The sequence below is a fragment of the Ciconia boyciana genome, chromosome 1, assembly GCF_034638445.1.
Source record: "Ciconia boyciana chromosome 1, ASM3463844v1, whole genome shotgun sequence".
NCBI lineage: Eukaryota > Metazoa > Chordata > Aves > Ciconiiformes > Ciconiidae > Ciconia > Ciconia boyciana.
Window position 1 is genome coordinate 57883674 of NC_132934.1, and position 14079 is coordinate 57897752.

Sequence of the window (14079 nt, forward strand, 5' to 3'; positions counted from 1 at the left end):
TTCGGACACCCAGCCAGAATTTCCCTGCGCTTTCATCCGATCTCTGAATTCCTCTGCTTTGAAGGGCTTGGGACAGTCGTCACTGTTTACACTCCCCAAAGCTGTACAAACAGTCAGCCCTTTCCCTCAGTCACATCGTCTAGACAACGGCGGTCCTCCCCTCGGTCGGAAAGGCCGTTGCGTTTCCCTTTCCTCCCAGCAAGGGAGGTATTGCACATCTGACACTTGGGCACAAGGCCATGGGGAGCAAAGGCAGCTGCTGCCCCGTGCCTCAGTTTTGGGGTTCCCCCGGCACATGCACAGCACCCCCAGTCCATGGCTCAGCTCTGAGGAGCGTAGACCCAAGTGGGGACTTGGGCTGCAATGGTGAACCCGAGGAGCTCGGTGTCTAGGTGTGCTCCAGGCTGTCCTCAAAGGACAAGCCCGGCGCTCCCGGGTGTGTGCCTCACTCCAGCATGGTTCATTTTGGGGTGAGGACACATTTTCCCTGATCCTCCAAAGGGAGCTGGAGTAGGGGTGAGCTCTATCCGCCCCGGAGGATGGAAAGCACAGGCAAAATCACAGCGAGGATCATAATCACATCCCTGCCCTGATTTCCTTAGGATAATCCAGTGAAAAGAAAGATTTTTGGCGTGAGACTTCTTTGGGCTTGAGGACCTGTCAGCAGGGAATTTGGGGAGCCATGGGTGCAAAGAGGGGTACAAGCACAGGAAGCATGGGTGCATCAGCCTGCACCAGGGGTGAGAGGAGGGGCTTGGCATCTCAGGGGGCCAGCACACCGCCTGGCCACGGTGGCCCCAGGGCGGGCGTGCAACCCCATCCACAAGCGTGCGCCTCTGCTTTTAACAGCTCAAAATGAATAGGTGCTGAAAGAAGCCGCAGGCCCGGATGCCGGGAGCTAACACCTCCGCAGCGCCTGGCATCCACTGACGGCAGCTGCTCGGGCGCTTGCTTGAACGCCGTTTGCTCGCAGCGCCCTGGCGTGCGTTCAGCACAGGTCAGCGTGGGGCGCGGGAAGGCGGGTGCCCACGCCGCTTCTCAAGGCTGGAGCAGGTGGTTTACATCCACCCCGCAAAGCCAAGCTCGGGAAATAAATCCCGAAATAAGCCCCGGGAAGGCTGCAGCATGCTGCCGGAAAGCATCTCCTCTGTGTGGGGGTGCCAGCTTGGCTCGCCCGGTGCTACAGGTGATCTCAGAGGAGCCGGGGAGCCTTGGCAACTCTCCCTGGTTTAATTGTTCGACTGCTGCTTTACCTAAAGGCACAGCTTCGGGATATGTCATTGAACGGGAGGTTCAGCTTTTGTTGGAGGAAGCGCATCCAGACTTCGAGGCAGCATAGAGAGGCTTCGGTGATGGGTCTTCCTGTGAGAACATGGCTCTCGAAAGCGGCAAGCAGATGGGAGAGCAAGCTCGTGGGCTATTCAGGTGCAAAAAGAAAACCCCGTGTTTTAAAGCCAGGCTTCAGGCTTTTTAGCGTTGAGGGTTTGCAACACTAAACCTGTCGCACGGCTACATGAAATGAAAAATCAGTTTGCAAGAGTTTCCTCGCCAGGCCCCAGAAAACCCTGGACTGTTTGCTTATTTTATTGGCGCTCAGGAATGCGAATGGCTTAAGCTCGCACCCACTCCTGCTGTGGCTTGAAGGAAGAGCCTTCTTCAGCCCAGCCATGTGGCACAAAGCCCACACAGGCATTGCCCTCCCCGCGCTGGGCTCGCACCTCCCTGGCGTGCCCCCCACAACGGCTGCCCTGTCCCACTGCCCAACCTGCCCACGCTCCGGACACGGCTGGGAGAGGGCTCGGTGGGAGCCGTTGCCATCCTGTCGAATCCTGGGGTGGGATGGGGATGTGTCGGAGGGTGGCCCCATCTCACTGTCCATGCACCGGTGCCTGGTGGGCCCTGGGGGTGGAGAAGCCGGCTGTGCCAAGGGAAAAGCAGGGTACAAAGAGGGAGGAAAATATGAAGAATTAAGAGATATTTAGGAAAAAGAAACTACAAAAAAAACGAGTATGCAGCTGTTCCCCACTCGCCTTCACGCAGCCCGTGACCAAACGGTGCTGGCCCCCCTCAAGCCGTGATCTGCCCGTGACCAAATGAACTCATTGCAGTCTTGGGAATTTCCTATCTTAAAAGACATTGCGAGAAAGCCAGGGAGCCTCGGCTGTTTTCAGCTTTCAATGCAGGGTTAAAGGAACAACAGAGCCCCTCCAAAAATGAGCAGGAAGAGGGTGGGAAGTGGGGGGAACTCCAAACGCCAGGGCCTCCCTGCAAGTGGTGCAGGCACTGGCCTAACACGAGACCCCCAGTCACAGTGGTGGGTCTGTGGGGCTCTCAGCAGAGGAGCCAGGAGGGCGAAGAGATCAAAATATAAAATTCCGGCAGGGCTCACCTACCCTTTTTCCTCCCCCAGCCCGGCAGATACCAAACGGGACTCTCCTGCGTGATGGACTGCCTTGGGTTCACAGCAAAGGCCGTGGCGAAGCCAGGAGGAAAGCAGCCTCGAGGGAAACAACTCCCTTGTAATTACTAACTCAATAAAAGAAGCTGTTTGCAAGTGATTAAGCAGCAACCCAAACACTGTGGGGACCGGGCAGCAGGGAGGTTTGTGGCTTGACAGTCGATGCGCGTTTTGAAATGTTTGCTGTGATCTTTTTTTTTTTTTGCACATGCTGCAAAAACAAAGGACTGATGGTGCAGAGATGCCAGGCAAGCAGCTCCACTGCAGGCCTTGCCCCGGCAGCTTTGGAAACTCCCAAGTTCCCAAATACCCCAGCCTTCGGCCCTGGCCACCGCTGGCCAATGCAATCAGTGAAGGCAAGCTCTCCTCCCCAAACCCAGGCCCTGCTCGGGTGTTTTCTGCACGAAGAGAAACTATTTTTCAGTACAAATCTTGGCACAGACCTGGGGAATAGCAGAGGAGAAGGTGTTAGCTCCTGCTGGTCCCTGCAGCACAGAGCCGGCTGCAAGTGATGACATCAGAGACAAATCAGATGAGATCAGAGCAAGAAAAGTGGTGATTAATGAACCAAGGTGTGCTCCAGGGAGAACCCCTTACTGAGACACGCGTGCCCAGTGGCAGCCCAGGGGTCCCAGGAGACGGCTGGCCAGAGGGCTCTGGATGCCCCATAGGCGATCTTCTCCCCTGGTGCAGTCGGATGTCGCCCCATGAGGGTCTGGCACACGGACAGCCCAGTGTACACACATGGTGATGTGTACACATGTCAACCACACCATGCACCCGCACAAGTGCTTTGCCTGCCTAAATTAGGCAGGTGGCTGTAAGGAGGCACTCCGCGGCACGCATGGCAGGTGGGATGCTCTCTCTCCTCCAGCGGGCAGGGGCCGGGGTCCCCCATAGCAGGCAGGGCTGCTCATGGGGCAGCGGAGCTCAGCCAGGCGTATGCAGGTGGGTGCGGAGGAGGTCCTGGGGACGGCCACCTCCGTGGAGGGGACTTCACTGCTCCCCAGGCACTGCTCCCCAGGCCTCGGCTGAGGATGCCGGCAGACTCCATGGACATCGGCAGGTTGGTGGGGCACTCGGGAGAGGTGACATTTGGGCATGCCGAGGCGTTAGCAGGAGGGCAGGGAGGTTTGCCGTGACCCGGCACATGCTGGCTTGATGTCTGCAAGGAAAAGCCCTGGGTGGTGCCTGTGTGAGGTGCCCGCGTTGCCCCAAGCCCTGGGCCGGCCGCATGTGTCCAGGTAAAGCAGGATGGGGAACAGCCACCCCCCTCCCGCTCCAGTGTGGCCCCGGGAGGGCATCTCTTGGGGCAGGGGGGGGCTGTGAAAGGGGTCTGTGCCTTTAAAGCCTGCAGAGGTGTTATTTAGGTGGAAAAAGTGTTTCACGGTGAGGATGGAAATTGTTTGTATTTCACTAATTGTCCGAGGACAGAGAAAGAGAGAGAGAGAAAAGACCTTCCTTCCCTCTGACAGGTTCAGGAATTTTTTCCGCTAATCAAGAAGAAAAACAAAATGCTTGTGCTGGGAGGGGGAGGTAGGAAGAGGGGGTCTCCCTGGTGTCCCATAAAGCCAGTGGCCGTGGACAAAACACCACAATCGCAGCATAGCCTTGCCCTGGAAAGTTTGAGGCAGTGCTGGCTGGCGAGTGAAGGGGGAGCGCACCTCTCGCTTGTGGGGGACCCCACTTGGGAGCATTCCAGGCTGGGCAAGGGGCAGCTCCCTCCCAGAAGGATGCACAAATCCGGATGAGGCTCTCGGTCCACAAAGGGTAGGACCGGCACCTGCTGCAGCGGGGTGGACAGCCAGTGGTGCAGGTTTGTCCCTGGGGTGGGATAGGGGATGCTCTACTCATCAGAGCATCCCACCAGCTTCATCAGCCAGTTGTAAAAGGGCTGAAATGGGTGCTTTTTGCATTCAGGTTTGGCAGGGACGAGGCTCTCCTGGCTCCGCTGAAGCTGGTGTGAACAGCCCAGTAATCGAATAAAGCATTTTCCCAGTGCAGCCACCTTCAAGTGTGTTAAATGAAACAGAAAGGAGCAGCTGAACAGGATTTGCAGTTTTTTCCCCATGATACATATTTTCCCTTTTCCATGGATAGTCCCACTGGGTATGCTGTGACCTATTGTTGTACTTATTTATTTACTCAGGTTTTGTAGATGGTTTCAAAGCTCATGGCCAGGAAGGAGCAACCAGATGCTGCTACTGTGCGGGACAGAAAACCTGCCCCAGTGTCCCACTCTGAACACAGATGCGGAGCCAGGTGCAACCCCCAAAGCCAGAGCTAAATCCCATGCCCTTCCCTCCCTGCTCTAACCCAGCCATTAGAAACCGGGATATTTGATTGCAAGCTCATCCCGTGTGGTTTTTTCCGAGCAAGACGTTAGCTGGTTGGAGTGGTTTGGGTTGAGGAGCTGCTTCTCCTTTTGGAGAGAGGGCCAGGTTGGGTGGATGGGTGTAGAAGCCCTGGGAGCTTGGAGGGTTCCCACTGCCACGAGGAGGAAGACCAGGGGCTGGTACACCATCAGTCCCCGAGGAAGGCCAGCCAGCAACAGGGGATTTTTGCCAGCTGGAAAACATGAATACTTATGAACCTGGATTAAAAAAAAAACCTCTAAGGAATCTGGGTGCATGTGAACACCCATCCAGGAAGCGGAGGCCCTCAGGCAGCAAACGGCAGGAGCTGGCACGATGCTGCCGTGCCCACCACACTGCTTTGCCTGCGCTGTGGGTGCAGCCGGGGAGGGACATCATCGCTGCTGGCAGCATCCCTGGCATTTGGGGTGCCCGTGGCCCCAAAGCCAAAGTGTCACAAGCTTGACAGGCAGCCACCTTACACCTCCCAGCCGGCGTCCCTTTCTTGGGTCACAACAGTTGAGTGCAGCAGAGACAGCCATTTTAGTCAAATAAGGTGCAAACACCAGGGTCTGGAGGAGACCTCAAACAGCTGGGTGTTTCGGAAGCAGGAACACGTATGTGTGGGTGACTCTACCTGCACAGCCAGGACCAGAAGCACCCAGCTGAGTCTACAGCATCCAGGAAAGCCGCTCCACTGCAAGCTCCCCACCTGTGTTCAATGGGCTGTCGGGTCTACTGGAGACCAGGAGATGACAACTTTCCTGCCAGGCCTCCCGCCGAGCCGTGGGTAAGGCAGGTGGGCCCTGAACCTCAAATGTGATGAGTCCTCATTGACTTGGAGTGGAGGGAAATAAGAGCCTGATGAGACCTGGACGCCTACGCTCAGCTGGAGCTGGTACCATCTGGGACTTACTGCGGGCTAAGGTGGGGATGGAAATGGTCACTGCGGTTCTTGAATTTGGGAGAGCATCAAGCTGTGCTGCTCCCCAGGGCTGGTAGGACTTGGCTCCCTGGGGTATGTGTCACTGGATGGGAGAGGTCACAGTGCCAGGTTTTGACAGTATCCGAGGTGCTCTGGGTATGGGCATCTGCATCTCAGGTCTCCATCACTCGTATGGGGTGGCAATAGTTCCCATCCACAGGTTTGAAAATGGACCTGAGAAGTTTGTGAGGAGCTGCAAGAACCAGCTACTGAGAGAGAGAGTGAACTTGTAAAGGAGTAGGAGGGTGAAGCTAAGCCCAAGAAAGGCAGTGGTTGCTTTTTGGGAGCTTTTTCTTTCACTCCTTTCCACCCCTCACCCAAAGACCCCTCCTGCTTGCCAGGAAGCTTGGTCAGGGCAAGCATTTTGCCACCTGGCTTATGCACGCACCAGTCAAGGAAACAATTCTGCAATTGAAAGAGGAAATCTCAGTCCCGGCTATTTCCAACATCTATTGTTTGTTACTCAACTCATGCATTACACAGACCAGTAAGCATAGCAGCAAGATTGCAACACTATGCATGTGCTTTCAGACATTTAATTTTAGCATTGCAAGAAGGATTTGTGGTATCAAGAAAGCCCAGTTCTAAGGAAAGAGGAAACCTGTGATTCTGACACTTGATTTTGACCATAAAAGGAAGTAGATCATTTGGGTGACCTAACAGGTTTAGTCATTTGGGCTGTAATCCTCTGGGAGTCCAGCGAATCCCTGCTGGGGTTTTCCCATTCCCAAGGACCTGGGTTGCTTGGCAGCCCTGGGCAGAGCTGAAGTCTTTGAGCAACTCAAGCTTTGTGCCTTGGATTAAGCTCCTGATCTTTGGACCTTTGCTCTGGGAGCACGGCACTCATGCACACCCCTCCCCAAGCAATCTCGGGCCGGGCCGGGCCAGCTTTGCCAACGAGTGTCAGGCTTCAACACTGTTCCTCCGATGGACCCTGGGTCATTACATGTGTTTATAAGGCGCTTGTCAACCTGCTGTCCAAAATCTTCCTACCTTTCCCCAATACCAGGGCTCTCCTTAGTTGCCCACATAAAGGGCTGTTTGAAAAGAAGTTGAATTTAAGGAATTTTGGAATAAATGGAGTTCCACATGGAGCTCCTGCACAGCACTGGGGGCTGAGTTCAAAGTGCAGAAGCCCCCTTTGCCTTGTCCTGCACCGAGCGCTCTTCTGCAGTGTGGCTTAGTCCCCTTCCAGTGGGGGGTAAAAGGGCCCTCTCTGCTGGGAAGAAAATTGCGACTGATGCATGGCAGCTCTTCTCTGCAGAGACAGGCCCTGAGACAGCGAGGACCTGCCTCCACACCAAGCGAAGGCAGCTTATCTGGTGTTGACTGCAGTCCGGCAGATACCCTGACCCTGTGTGACGGGGGATTCCCCCACCAGAAATAGACCAAAATACACCTATCTACCAAAATCCCAGTGGCTTGGTGGTAAGTCTCCCCGCAAACAGACAAGCACCAAACAAACCCCAAACCTCACCAGCTCCTCATCCCACTGCTGCCAGGGCAAAGGCACCAGGCGCTGGGATGAGGCTGAGATCCCTGCTGCACCCCCAGTCACGGGCTGAACCCGTGCCCAGTGTGCCCAAATTTTCTCGCCGATGGCTGCAGGGAGGGCTATCGCCATTACTCCCTCAAGAGCCTCCCGTAAGCCTGCCCAGGCTTCGGGGACATAGCTGCGCTGGCTGCTTCCTAAAATGCAGAAGCACCCTTGGGTTTTTTTTTGAAATCTTGCAGATATAACATGCTTTCAATTCCTCAAAAACGGGGTTCTGCATGTGACCAGAGGCACCGTCCTCTTTCCTCCCCGTCCCTTCCTCTTCCACCAACACACGTGTGTGCAGCTGGTGATGGGAGCCGGGGAGTCTCCTTCTCCTTCTTTTTAGCGGTCCATGGGGCTACGACGTGTGCCTGTTTCATTGAGAAAGTTACCAAACCCTGGCAGGTTGTGAAAGGGGAAAGCGGGAAGCTGGAGAAAGCAAACAGGGGTGTGTTTTAAAGAAAGAAAGAAATCTTTCTTTTCCCAAGTACCTGGTTATGCAAGACCCCAAGGATCTTGATTTGACCATGAGACAAAACCATCATGACATAGCGCTGGCCGAGGGTCAGTGTTGGCCCTGTTTGGTTTGTTGTGTCAATGAAAAAAGGGGGGGGGGCGAGGAGAAAGAAAAGAGCTTGTCTTGCTGCAGCACTTGAAATAGCTGGATCAGAGATCCTGGCTCACCTCTGCAAGGGTGGAGGGGCTGGGTCCAGGCAGCCGGCTGAGGGGCACCCTTGGGCTCTGTGCTTCGTTTGCGGGTGAAGCAGGGCTGTGGGTGCTCTTCTGCACCCCCGAGAGCTGAAGTGGTGCCGACGGAAGGAGGGTGTCCCGCGGGCTCCTCCATCGCCGTGCTGGTTCCTGACAGCAGCTTGGGAGCAGGGGAAGCACCGAGCATCCTTTGCTTCTCTGGACCTGGTGAGAAGCTCAGTCTGGCTGATGGGTCGGGGATTATGGAAAAGGAAGGGGCAGGAGAAATGTGCTTATTGAGAGTTAAATTCAACTGCGCAGACCAGGGTAACTTCTACTCCTGTATATCCCTGTCCTCCCCATGCACAACACCCCAGCGGGGAAGAGAGCGGGGCTTTCTCACCAAGTGAAACCCCGGACTGCGAGACCTGAGCGCAAAGTCCTTGCAGTATGTCTTTGCTGGTTGACCAGGGTGGCCGAGGGTAGGACACAGGGACTCGGCAAGGCCCCACAGCCTTTCATCCTGCAGCAGGTGCCCCAGGCCCCCCGGCTGGGGGGTTCACACCGGTGTGCCCTGCTGCAGGGCCGGAGCGCGGGGGCCACGCCGGAAAAGGCGCTCCCAGCACATGGCCAGGAAGGTCAAACCAAGGGACAGGTGCCGGAAAAAGGGGCCAAGACCACCAGGGAAAGAGGAGACGCTGAGAGGGCCAGGCTGCTTCCATCTAGAGACCTAGTGGCCACGCAGGGGTGGCCTGGGCTGACCCGTCGCCCCGATGCCGCAGCCGGGCTCGCCGGGGAGGCAGCGATGGAGGCAAAGCGTGGGTACACAGGTGGCCGGAGTAGCCACCCGTGGGTGCCCTGTCCCCCCCACTGGGCTGTTTTGCAGTCACCGGCCAAGGCAGGAATGCCAGGAATGCGAAATCCCGGCGCGCTGCCCCGTCGTCCCCCCCCCCCCGGCTGCCCCCCGCTTCTCCGGCCCGTCGCAAGAACAGGATATTCACCCGAGCGACGAGCGACGTACACTCACACACGTCTTGTTATCAGGAAAAAACACTCAGTCAGCGTCTGGAATGGGCTCTGATTAACCGTGTGGCCACCGGGGCTTCCTTGTGGGGCTGCAGGGAAAGTGCCCACTCACGACGGGGTACGGGCAGGTGGGCAGCAGTGGGTCGGAGTCACCGGGGCTGCTGGCATGGAGGAGGGCTGGAGGCGAGTGTCGAGCACCAGCAAAGCCCTGCCGTCGCCCAGTGGCCCCTTGCCCCCTGCTCTCCCTCCTGGCAGAGCCACAGGGTGGCAGGACGATCCTCTGCGGAGGGGAGACTCTGGCCCCGTGGTGGGGGTTTGTCCCCTCCTCGTCGCGGTGAAGCCAGGACCCTCGGGCCAAGCGGTGCCCCCAGCCCCATCTCCCCACGTCAGCCGCCCTGAGTCATGTCAACACGGCCCCACTTCCAGCACAGGCTCTGCAAAGACGTCCTGTCTCAGGTAAACAGGATCTCGCCGCGCTGTGTGACCTTGTTTACCTCCCTGAAAGAATTTGGCTGGAATTTTTTTTTATTATTTTTTTTCTTCCTAAGGGCTGGTGAGTCACCCTGCAGAAATGCGCACTGCCTTTCCACACTGACTCACCCCGCTGCCTGCACTCCCGTCTCTCCCTCCTGCCCGCGCCCCTGGCTCCGGGGCAGGCAAGAAGCCCCAGCTCGCCCAGTGATGCAACCTGCACGCCGGTGGCAGCGGCCGTGGCCGTGGCCGTGGCCGTGGCGTCTCTGCCACAGGAAGCGCGGCCGAGCGCTCGGGCAGCCCCTGTGCCAAAACACAGGAAGAGTGCTGAGAAATTACCCTGTGCATTGTCAACTCCAAAAACACTAAAGAAAACAAAACAAAACAAAACAAAAAACCCCCCCCAAATTGGCCTCACTAGAACAATTGCCCAGAAGAAAAGAAAAGAGAAAAAAAAAAAAAGAGGCCAATGGACCTGGCCCGGTGCCAGGACCCTTGTTTTCCTTTCCCAACACAATGCACGTTAAATAATACTTCCTTCTCGCAACAAGGCCCTCCTGGGCCAGTTTTGTTTTTCTCCCCCGCTGCGCAGGGGTCGGTCAGCGTGGATGGCTCCCATCACGGCAGTGTCTGCACTTCGGGGCTGCTGCTCGTCCCCACCGCTGTGGCTCGCCCGTTCCCAGCACCGCGGAGGAGCGAGGGCCCTGCGGCTGGGCTGCCCACCACCCCAGGGCTTTCCTCTGGGGAGCGGGGGGCTCTTCAAGGTAAGCTAGGTAGCCACCCCAAGCCACCCCTGCATAGCCATACCCACGCTATGAAGCCATCCATACAAGCTAATCACGGTGGTCATATCATATACGTCAATTTACTGCCAGATTAAATAAAATAGAATAACAAAACAATATACATCGCAGGTGGGATGAACGGTTTCATGACATTTCTGGCCAGGATTCCAGGCTGGGATGAGGGGAACCCCTGTTACTTGCACCTTGGCTCTTCAGTTCCCATTTGGCTTGCGCTCAGATTTCTTCGGGATTTCTCTTCCCCATGACAGTGTCACTGGCACCCAACCGACTGTATTTAAATGTCTGTGTTGCGGAGGAATCCAAGTAAAACTGTTTGTGTTTATTCTAACTTCTTTCCTGAGAAATTTAGCATCTGAAACACCACGCCTCTCGTTTGTTGGCAGTGTCAATCAACAGCCTTCAAGGGGCCGATCAGATCTATATCTCTATGTCTGAGGATTATTGGGATTTCTGATTAAATAGCAGGTGCAAGAAAGGAGTTGCCCTTTTTTAAATGAAAATGGAGTCTTTGTACACAAAATGGCATTACTTCAGCTGTATACGTCTCCCCAGATTTCTACTTTCTTACATGAGAACCCAGGCTGCTGGGCAAGATGGACCCAGTAGTTTTTGAGTGCTCACAGACATGGCACGTCTCTGTTACCGACAAGACTCAGCGCTCAGTCAGTACCATGCACAGCTGGCCAGCCTTGTCCTGGCACCAGAAAAGAGGGCCAGATTCTGCAGTGGAGGAGCGGATGGCAGGTCTAAGTAGGCATTTGACGTACGTGTCCACTGACGCCCGAAGTTGAGCAAACTCATTTGTTTCAAGGCTTGACTTTGTGCACCGACATTCCTAAGGCAATCCAGAAAAGCCAGATCCAAGGTGCCACCTACCTGCATTGTCTGGGCTCAAATGTCAGGTCCTGGCCCCGGGTGATGGATTTGTGTTCTGGGTAACGATAAATGCATTGCGAAGGTGGCATTTTCTTGGCACTGTTTTGGTCTGTTCTTCTCCAACCCAGAAGATAAACCTGTCCCCTGCTACAGGGTCTATGTGGTCAGTCACATCAGCAGTCAGGGTTACCTCTTGGTCAGCAGAAGCCAATTTCTGAGCAAACATTAGCCATGCCAAAGAGATTTTGGAGATGGATTAGTGGGAGGTCATTAGGAAGGAAACTGGGGCAGAGCTGGGATGCAGCATGCAGCCCCACAGAAGGCTCTGTGTTTGTACTTCCCCTGTGCTTGCTGTGCCCTCCATGCATACCCAAACCCGAGGATTCATATGTGGTGGTAACTCTGGTCACCCACCGGGGCAGAAAGCTCACCTTCTTGGCCAACAGTGGGATTCACCTCACAGCAGACATCTGAGCCATCTAAACATTGGCTCTGAAATCTCACCCAGTTGTCTCAGCTCCCTTGATAGTCAACAGAGTGAGATGGGCACATCCAGAAAGCAACTCAATTCCCTGGCTTAATTTTTTTAAGGTTGGGATGAATCATGCTGTGGCAGTGCTCAACGCTGTCCTTTGTCTAGAGAAGGAGACAAGGGCTGATAGTGTTTGAATGCTTCATTTTCAGTCAGCTCAATTTAAGGTGCTTAATGTTTAGCTGGCAAACACCAAGTACAGTGAATCCCACCTTGGGAGAACAATGTGCCAGTGTATGACAAGCAGCAGCAAGTCCAGGAACACAGCTCCTGTCTTGATTTATTTAACAACTACAGTTAGTGCTAAAATTTGATCATTGGAACCACTGCCTCAGCAAAATCCAGCTTGCTCAACATGCAGAGCATGCCTCGTCCTCCAACAACGTTGTCAAATTATACGTCCCTCGGGGACCATGAAACATGTAGGAAAGAGGAGCTGGGGCTACTAACTTGCTTCTGAGCATGGGGTTTTCCCTCGATCTGGTACAGCACTTGTTTTTATCAGCTGCCAAACCTTTGGCAATTCACCCGCTCCTGATAACACAAGTAAAAACCTGGAATAGCCAAACCCAAACATTTAGCCCAAATTACCGTGTATATGTGTCCTCATGCCTGGTGAAAGCAACCAGTTTGATCATATTTGCCTCTATGTCCAGGTCAGCCCCTGTGAACAGTTCTCGGCGATGCAGAGCAGTGCTGCCAGCGGATCTCCCTCCCACCGGTGAGAACTTGGTGGAAACTGTTATCCAGCAAAATGTTTGTTGCTTGGCCTCCTCTGCTAAGGGAGCAGGTGCTGGAGGTTGTTTGGCTAGCTGATTAAAAAAATCCCAGCGTTTCCTGCCAGGCCAGGTGAAGTCAAGCCTTTTCAGCTGCCTCATCCCTGCGAGCTCATTGAGCAGCATTCAGCAGCTCAGTTACTGCTGAATATTCAGCTTTGAGGCACAGAGTGTCATTCTGGCCATACTCCTAATGACAGCCATGAGTTCAGCTTTGAAATGGCCCTAGGAAATGCTGTGCAACTATGATAAAGAAAGGGGAATATTCATGACAGGATAGTCCAGGTTGTCTCAATACTGCTGTGAATGTGCTCTTCAAACCATTTTTAATGGTCTTCACAACTCAAGCTTGGAGGCCTGTGTAGATAAATGGTGGGCTTGGCTGTCATGGGACACCTCACATGTGAGCCTGTTGAAAGCTGTATCAGTGTCATGCCAACTCACCAGACTGAGGTATTTTCGAGGTGACTACCAAAATTATCACTTCTCATAGCAACCTGTCACAGGGAATATGTGCTATTTTGACTGGGGAAGTCCATTCGTAACCCTGTTCCTTCACTTGCACCCCATTTGTGGCTGCTCTGCTCACTACAATGGCGACGTCCAGCAAGATCCCATTTTGGTTACAGAGGCAAGCACACATCTGGGATGTGTGATGAAAACCTGCCAAGCTGATCTGCATCACAGAAAGTGGGAAGCGATGGTGGTGACATCAGCCATGGCTGAGCGATGAAAAGTCATGTGAACATTTTTAAAAGGAGCGGTAAGACACTGCCCCATTTATTCGGTATCTCCCAGCTCTCTCCACTCAGGTATAAACTCCTGCAGATGATGCCAACCCTACATCGAATGAAAGATTGCTAGTTCAACGATCCAGCAATGTATGACCCATCGCTGCTCTTGCCTTCTGTGAACAGAGGTGTTACTGGAGATATATATTTACATTCCTCCTGCAATATGTGGCCTTACTTAGTGTTTTCATTACCGTTTCTTTTGTACATCCCACTTTAAGAAACTACCCACTCCCAAAACCACTGGCCATGGTCATGTGGAGCTGCAGCAGGCTGCTTTGGGATGAGGCACATCCATAGTAACAGCTTTATGGTGACACCTGTAACATCGATCATCTGTTTTTCCTCATGTTTAAATTATTTACATGCTTATCCTACAAAATAGTTCTATTGATTGGCAGCTTTCTTTCCATGAACTTCTAGGTGTGATGATGACTAGTGACTTTACAGAGTCCTACATCTTTTAGGGGGGTTCAGTTACCCATTTGACCAAATCAGACCAAGAGCCATCTTTCCACCAGGTTTTTGCAAGTAGACGGTGCTGTATCTGTCAATCAGGCTGAATGAACAGATTTCGTCAGCAACAAATCTAACTACGCTGCAATTTCAGGCTCTTCCTAAGAAAACTTTCTGAAATGCAGTCTAAGGCTGTATAATTTCAGATGGGAAGCGTAACTGCCTACTGAGAAAAACGGGAACATACGCTTCATTTTAAGCCCATTACAGAAAGGAATTACTTAGACAGTCACGCGGATGCAAAGCTAATATCATCCTCTAGAT